Genomic DNA, 9688 nt, shown 5'->3' on the forward strand with positions numbered 1-9688 from the left:
CTACTGAAAATTTACTACTTTACTACTTTGTTATAAAATATAAATGTTAACAAGAATTTTATAAAATATAAAATAAAGTTTTATACTTCACTAATTTAATCCATCTACGCCTCTCTTTAGTTTCAACAGGAAATTTAAAGAAACTACATTTGTGTTTTTGGTTATTATGAGTACAATTAAATGCCCAACACAGCATGACTAATGGTCAATTTTATTTAAAATAGTAATCACTAATAATACTATGTAAAGGTGCAACAAATAATTGCCTAATTTCATTTAATGTGCTCAAACTTTTTTTCCGGCTATAATATTATAATAATACTATAATATTATAATTATAACAAGGTTAGGTTAAATTATAACAGGGATGTATGTATAATATTTCCCGCCAAATTTGTTTTTCTGATTTATTTAAATTTCTGTACATATTTTAGAGAATCCAGTATTTTAGATTTTTTATAATGACCTAATTTAACGTTTTTGACTAAGATACATAACTAAATCAAAATAGTTTTATTTAAAAAAAAATTTTTAGTTATAGACCCATGTATTAGATATAGGGACTTCGATTTGTTTGGATCCGGCTTATCTATAATCTCCTTGGATGACGTCACACTAATAAAGCGTATTGATAATATCAATGATAATATGAAAACTTAAAGTGGTGCCAACCAAATGTGAAAATAATTTTATTTTTCTCAAAATGGTAGCTCTGAATGTATTCCATTTGCTTGCTTCAATTCACAACACATACAGTATACGGAATGGCCCCTCTATATATTCATTACTCTATGCATTAGACACAGTATTTAAGGTTTGCAAAGAACAACAATTAAAGTATTATACCTATATCCATCGGCCATCATACGATAAGAATAATATTATTGTTTTATTGTTTTGCGTTCATTCGTTGATCGTTCCTATACTTGTCTGTGATCATAATATCGACTATCGTCAAAATTGTACTGTGTTTTGTCTGTCTAGTGTCTTCTATAATGCTGTTTTGTGAAGTCCGCTGTAAAACTGATTTACTATGTTTAAGTTTCATTTATAAGATTCATATTAAAATATATTATACTTATAAAGTTATACTTAATATATTTACTATTGATATATAATGAATCAAAAAAAAAATCTTAGCGGAGCTGCAAACCAAAAAAGAAAATTGCAAATTGAAAATAATATTTCAAAACTTCCAAAAATATTTGATTTTTTTTCAAAAAAAGAATTAAAAGGTAATTGTTTTTAGCAACTGTCGGTTTGGTATTAGTTTTATGTTTTATAATCTAGCTCTCGTAGTTACATTTAATACATTTTTAAAATAATTAATATTAATTTAGTTAAAATTAAATTAATACAATAACTTCATTATACACTTTGTTGGTTTAAAAAAAATTAAGAAAATGAAGGGTCACCAAATGAAATTGAGTCTGTTGTATTGTCTAAGAAAACAAGTAGGTAGTCAAGTATCACTCGATAACACTGGAAATATTAATTACAATTTTTCCTTATGTTGATGTAGCTTTAAGAATGTTCCTTTGTAATTTGGCCTCCAACTGTTCAACCGAAAGGTCTTTTTCTACACTCCGTAGAATAAAAAATTATTTAAGATCATCTATGTCTTCAGAAAGACTTAATAGTCTTGCAGTTCTTAACATTTAAGCTACTAAATGCTTAAATTACTCAGATGTGATAAAAACATTTGCAGCAAAACAAGCAAGAAAAAAAACTGAAGTAATGATTTTATATACTATAAGGAATTTGATAGTATGTTATATATTTTATATTTCATTAGTATATTACCTAAATTCTGTTGTTTTTTATCTAGCAAGAACAAAAAACTGATGTAATGATATTATATATTATAATGTATTTAATAATATGTTATATATTTTATGTTTATTTTTTACATTTTTAAATATATTAATAATATTTACCAGGCCACTGCATTTGCTAGTTTTTTTTTTTTTAATTTTATTTAAATACTAAACACAGACACCACAAATACCTATAATTAGTATTAGTAGTATTATTTACCAACTAGTTTTAAATTTAATTATTAGCAAAGTGGGCGGGGGGGGGGGGCTGCCCACGGGCGCCAAAATTTTAAATACGGCCCTGATACAGAAAAGTGTTATGCAAAAAAATGGCATATTACATTATTACAAAATGTCAGAATACCTGTAGTCTGTAGACTGTAGTTTTACTTGACCAGACTTTTTTAAATCAAATTTTTAGTAAAATAATTTTAAAATTAGCATAATTTTATTAATTTTATGGATAAAACACCTGCACAATAACTGTCAGCAAAAGATATTGACAAAATAATTATGTTGTAGGTACCTAAAATTTGAATTCAGCTACAACATTTAAATTAATTATTATACATATAAGTATAAATAGCTAATCAAAAAATTAAAATTAAATTATTTAATTGTGTAATTGTAATAGTTGTATAATTATTTTAAAAATTGCATTATAGTATAACTTCAACTCATTTTTAAATAATCTAACAACATTGTTTTTTCCTCGCTTTTGCGTTTGCAAAGTTGTCAATGATTTTCTCTACATCGATTTCGGAAGTTTTTCTCCTTTCTTTATATTCGGAATGAAAATACCACTGAGACGTTCTTGACTTACGGAATTGCGCAAAAAATTTTTGATCAATTTGAGTTTAGAGAAACTTCTTTCTGCAGATGCTACAGTAACAGGAATGGTTAGAAATATAAGACAAGCAGCTAGTACATCAGCAAAACTTGTTGATAAATCCATAGGTATCAATTATATAAAAAGCCAAATCTGTATGGTCTTCAGTCCTGATACAATAGTTTTATCAAATTGTTTTTTACTTCAATTTTCCACAAATACGGCTTTACAATTATAAATTTTAACACATCGATTTGGGGGCCTATATCGGAATGGGGCAATCAACGAGCCAGACGGACCAGACTCCTCGCAAGGACCCCCAGCGATATAGTACACGGTTGCTCCCCCAATTCACCCACGGCCGCTTTTGAGAGCTTGCCTTCCCGGGTCAGACTCACAGTAGCAGTCGCTTCACAGCTGGACACTATACCCGTGGTCGACCCCATACCTTGATTATATGTTATATAAATATTCCTATGACCCTAAATTGTGGATAGGACAGAACTTACAGCTCGACGTGACAAAACGCCATATCCGGCAGCTCGCTGTCAAGCCTGGCTGTCGCGTTAGCGAACCGACCCCCTATGATATACATAATTGTACATATTTATGTGAAAATAAATAGAAAAAGTGATACCATTTTTCGTCGCCGTATCACCAGATTACTCGCCACCGACCGGCCCACACACACACACACACACGCACATCACATACCTGTTTACCTGTTTGTTTTTATATATTTATATTATTGTTTTTATTTCTGTTTTAATTGCCTGTATCAGCTGTGAATTATTATATAATATGTAAATTACCGCCGCCACAACGCCGGCTGCACGTTCATTATTATTATTGCACGGCCGCCGCAAATGTGACCAGTCCAGTGTCAGAGTGCAATCAAAATGCACACACTTTTACGTCCGCAAAAATCATGTCAATGTAGGAACCCGCACTAATTCTGTGTGGAGCAAATCGCCGTTTTTTGTATTATATATTGTTTAGGCACGAATTGCCAATATTGTTTTACTATATTTATTGTGTGCAGTGGCGTACAAATGGGGGGGGGGGGGGGATTTCGGGATAAATCCCTCCCCAAGGACAAAAAAAATCCAATTTTTAAAGGGTTAGAATAAAAAATAATATATACACGTCATGAAAATATCATCATGTGTATAAAATTAAATTTTTGTAAATTATGATGGAATCACAAAAATATTAATTTTTCGTCTGAGGAGGTAAGGACTAAAGAATAAAGATATAAATAAATGCTTGCTATTCCCATACAAATTATTGTTGTGTAGATATTAAATATTGTTTATCATTATTATTAAATTGTAGCTGCTGTGACGTGTGTGTGTGTGTGTGTATTTTTGTAATGGCCTGTAATTTCCCTTATCTCTGGCTTATTATTCATAATAATATACACGATTGTCGGATTGTCCAAATGTCCGAGTTCAGTGTCGTAATCTAATCGTTCAGTGTACAAATCTATGGTTGTACTGTAGTGAACTCGTGACTTTTTTATTTATTTTCAAATACTATATCAAAATATTAAATCAATACAATCTGCAATAGTTATCTAAAAAGTAAAGGTAAGTCAATTTTATGATTTAATTTGTTCATTAGTTGTCTTTAATATTCTTAATGCATTTGGTATACACTAGTACATTTTTTATTGGTAAATTAGACTACATAATGCGACTAAGTGAATATACAAATACGTAAACGTTTAACAGGGTTCAAAATACTTATGCGTAAAATTGCAATGGTATATCTGTAATCTGTGTACTGTTATGCAAATACTTTTTTTAAATGGTTAATAAGACATGAGTAAGTTTTATGGTTTTACCTTATTTCAACTATACACATGGAACCTGTTTTATATTTTTAGTACCTATCTGTAGTTTATTTAATGTTTTTGTACATATTTTAATTTATAAATGCATATTATGTACTATATTGGCTAAAATTGACGTGTAACGTGTTCAAATTAAGATATTTATAATTCGATATAATGTTTATTAAAGACTCAAGTTAAATCAATAGACAATAATAATATTGGTTTTATGATTTTAACGAACTGGTGCTAATTTTATTAGCACTTATAGTCTCAATATATTATTATGTTTGCTCCTTAATTTATAATACTATTAATACCTATATTTGATAATAAATTCAAATTACTATTGACGAGTGTCGATTTTAATTTTTTATTCAAAATAAATCCATTTACAAATGTAATTTTTTTCTGTAATAAATAATATTAAAAAGATAACTTTTAATTAAGAACAATAACAATTAATAAATTAATAACTATTTTATATATTTTTTAAAAATGTATTATATTTTGTTCTTGTAATAACTATCGTTTTTTATTACATGATGATTTATTTTTTTTATTTTTAAGACTCGGTAAATATAGTGGTTATGGCTGAAAAAAAACAACCCAAAATTCATTTATTTTTTTCAAAACCTATCCCGGGTACATCATCGCCACATCAGCTCTCTTCTTCAGATTCGCATTCACCAGATTTGCCATCAACAATTACATCTTCTATACCATTATCCTCATCAGACCCGATAATCACAGAGCCAACTTTAAATGATACTAAAATCACTGATATTTTTGATATTGCGTGTTATACAAACAAATTGTTGTCACAAAATGAAAAGGCAGATATTTTAAACAAAATATGGAAACCTGATTTAAATTATAATTTTCCTGTTAGAACATCAGTTGTTGGTAAGAAACAAAAAATTGTAAAATTAAAATTTCAATTTAAATGGTTTTTAAATTTCCCTTGGTTGGCGTATTCAAAAAGTGAGAACGGAGCATATTACAAATATTGTGTCGCATTTGCTAAGAACGAAGCAGGCGTTAATAATCAAAAATTGGGAGCATTGGTGTTAAAAAAGTATGATGATTGGAGGCATGCCTTAGAAGATTTTAAAAATCATTCAAATTTAGAATACCACAAATAATGTTTATTAGATGCAGACCATTTTTTGAACATGTTAAAAAATCCAACTAAGTCAATTGATAAAATAATTGATACTGAAAAATCTAAACAAGTGTTGAAAAATCGAAAAAATATAATTCCGATAATTGAAGCCATTATCCTATGTGGTCGTCAAAATCTAGCTCTAAGAGGACACCGTGATTCTGGAAAGATTGATACAGACTCTTCAAACAATGAGGGTAACTTCAGAGAAATTTTACGTTACCGTGCCAAGGGTGATATTGAAATGCAAACTTATTTAAAAGGTCCTGGAAAAATGAAGTATATTAGTCACCGAAGCGAAAATGACATGATTGATGCTTGTAATAAGGTGTTATTAAATAAAGTGGTTTCTAAAGTCAATGCAGCGAAATGCTTTTCAATTCTGGCAGACGAAACTGCTGACATTTCAGGTATCGAGCAAGTATCATTATGCGTTAGATATATCGAACTGAACACATTGACTCTTACAGAAGAATTTTTACAATTTGTTCCCACATCTGATATGACAGGAAAGGGAATAGCCAATTTAATCTTAGAGAGTCTTAAACAATTTGGAGTTGATACAAAATATTTACGTGGACAAGGTTATGATGGGGCAGCAGCAATGTCAGGAAAATATAACGGTGTCCAAGCTCACATACAAGAAATATATCCAAATGCCATTTATGTGCATTGCTCTGCTCACTCATTAAATTTGGCAGTTTCCAAATCTTGCAGTGTACCAGAAATACGCGATTGTTTGGGAACAATTGGGCAAATTCGTGATTTTTTTATCTTTCCAAAAAGAAAGTCCATATTAACATCAAAAATCGAGAGCTCTTCATTATCATCAACAAAATAAACACTAAAAAGAAGCTGTGAGACTCGATGGATTGAGCGATATCATGCGGTTCACGACTTCTTAGAACTCTACGAATTTGTCGAAGAAGCGTTAGAAGATATATCAATGTGGAATGATAATGATACATCAGACAAGGCAAGACGTCTAAGAAGCTGTAGGTATATTAAATGAAGAATTTATTTTGAGTTTGATAATTTTAAACAAAGGATTTGCTTTAGGTTTGGCCTTATCAAAGTGTCTTCAAACAACAAGTATTGACCTTAAAGAAGCCATGTCCTTAGCAAAAAAACACAAAACAAGAACTAGAAGAGATCCGAGCAAATGCTGATACTTATTTTAGAGAAATGTTTGAACAAGTTAAATTAATGACTACACAATTTGATATTGAAATTAAGATTCCGAGGACAGCTAAACGACAGACTAACAGATGCAACATTGAAGTGGATAACGCGGAAACCTATTATCGAATATCAATATTTATCCCGTACCTAGATAAATACATCAATGAGTTAGAGAACCGATTTACAAATCACCACACTACATTGTCAAGTTTCCATTCTTTATTCAAAGAAAATGGGTATGATGAAGATTTTATCAATCTTACAAGGCAGTATAGTGAAGATCTGGAGGACGTTGGAAATCGTGAAGAGATATTTATAAATGAATTTAAACTTTGGCAAAGGAAACTCAAAAATTTACCGGAACTGGATAAATCAAAAAAGCCCGACGACGCTCCGTGCGATCTCATTGTTTTTAACTCGTCCGGGTTGTCCCCCCCCCGACGTGTGACCGGCCACCGGCTTTCGTTGTGTTGTATTTATTGGCCCACGGCCATTGTAAATATATTTCGCTGAAGTTGTAAAATAAAGTTAACTCATTAACTCACTCTATCCGAGTTGTCATTTATAACTAGCGTTTAGTTGGCCGCAGAGATCTGTTCGTGATAACTCATTTGATCTGCTGCGTGCCACAGCAGGAAAAATTTTTTGTAGAATCCATGACGTCATATCTCATGAAACTGTGATAAGACGGACTATGATAACAATGATAACGAGAATATCAATGTTTTGTTTTTCAAATTTCAACTGAAAGTCTGAAACTTGAATTTGCTTTTACTTCACTTAAATAAAGTTCTATAAGTTTAAACTTTTACAAACAACATTATGTATTCCAGTGAAGTTTGCGAAGCAAAGTTTCAATCAATTTCAGGTTTTAACAAGCATATGAGGATTAAACATAAAGACTTAAAAAAACTAATTATTAAACGTAACTTGTACACATGCAATGATTGTAACGAAAATTTTGACTTAAAAAAGGTTTTGATTCAGCATGTCAAAAGCCATTTGATGAAAAATGTACAGCGTCAATCATTATGTTCGTTATGTCCGAAATCCTTTTCATCAATGTCTGGATTGATTGTTCATTTACAGAGTATACATAATGTAAATATTGAGACGAAATTGCTAAATTTTGAAAATATAGAAGGTAAACTAATTTATTACTACATTGTTGGTGTTGTATGTATGTGCTCTGACTCAGTGAATACCATTATTGCTGGTAAATATCGTACTTGGTAATTTTGTTATTTGTGTCTAATATTGTTTAATTCTGCCTAGGATAACGATATAAGTACCTGGAGAAATGTTGTGTTTTTTGTGTTTTATTGTGAAACTGTCGATGACTGGATCAGTTTATCAGTTTATCAGTATAAAGTATTCATTATGTGAACATTAAATTAAAGTAGGTAGATAAATATTCTGGGTACCTAATAAGTTAATTTTTTTTTTACTTTATCATATTTTGAATCTGTATGTACTATTTACCAAGGCTGGGCAAATTAATGATTTTTGTAACTGCAATATGGGGAGAATATCTATTGGTCAGTTATACATTTTGGTTACAACTCTGACATAATATAATTTTCTTAACTTTATAAAGAACATTGTAGCTTGATGTAAAATTTACCAACCAGTAACCATCAATTTTGGATATCATATTTGGTGTTACCTCGGAAGATTTTTTCTGAGCTGTAATAATTTGAATAATTTTAGAAGTTTTTTTTTTGTTTTGCAATTTTAATTTGGTTTGGAAGTGTTTTGTGAAGTGCCTCTAAGTACATATTTGTATTAATACCGACGTGTTTTCTACACAAGCAAGTCTGATTCCCATCCATGTTTACTTGTAGCTCAATTATTAATTTTAAATATTTGTTTTATCTTCCTGTGCACTAAACACAATGTTTTATTTGTGAATTTTTTGAAAATTGACCTCCAAGTTTACTTGCTGACATTGTAAAGGTAAATATATTAAGTAATTTACAACAACATTTTTTACATTGGTTATTTTTAAAAATTATATAGATTTTAATGCGTGGAAAAGAACTATCGAGGAAAAAGAATTTTGTCAATTTGTAAAAACTACTTCAAGCAAAAAATCAACCGATAAAAAATATATGTACTTTTTTTGCCATAAATCATTTAGTCAAAGAACTACTAGAAAAGTAAAATATTTTATTATTTAAAAATGTTATATTTTAACACAATACAATTGAACATGAAACACATTTATTTAAACTAATATTTTAATAAAATAGGGCCATCGATCTACAAAAAGTTGTGGTACAGTAAAAATTGACTATGCATGCCCATCTAATATAAAAGTACACTTACAAAATTCCAAACTTACTGTACGGTATTGTAATACTCATCTTTCACATACACATGAAATAGGAAAACAAAGATTATTTGTTGAAGATCGAAGCAAGATAGCAGGTAATTTGGTCATACTAAATTGTTGCAATAATTACAATGAAATTCCCATACTTGTAGACCCAATCTTATGTAACTTCATAAAATGTAATTATGTTTTTAGGGAAATTATCATTGGGTGTACCAGTTAATAAAATCTTAGAAGACATCAGATCATCAAATGTTGAAAGTGATAGTAAAAACGAATTCACTTAATTGAAAAAAAGAACATACATAATATCAAAAGAGATTATAATATATCATATGCTACCAAAAGACATGAAAACGATTTAATAAGTGTTAATCATTGGGTAAAAGAGATGATAGCGAAAGGTGATGAAAGTCCAATAATATATTTTAAACAACAGGGAAACAGTGACAATAATGTTCAAAGTTTTACAAAAGATGATTTTTGTCTAATCATAATGACACAGTTTCAGTCAGAGTTACTAATG

The sequence above is a fragment of the Acyrthosiphon pisum genome, unplaced genomic scaffold, assembly GCF_005508785.2.
Source record: "Acyrthosiphon pisum isolate AL4f unplaced genomic scaffold, pea_aphid_22Mar2018_4r6ur Scaffold_21102;HRSCAF=23034, whole genome shotgun sequence".
Taxonomy (NCBI): Eukaryota; Metazoa; Arthropoda; class Insecta; order Hemiptera; family Aphididae; genus Acyrthosiphon; species Acyrthosiphon pisum.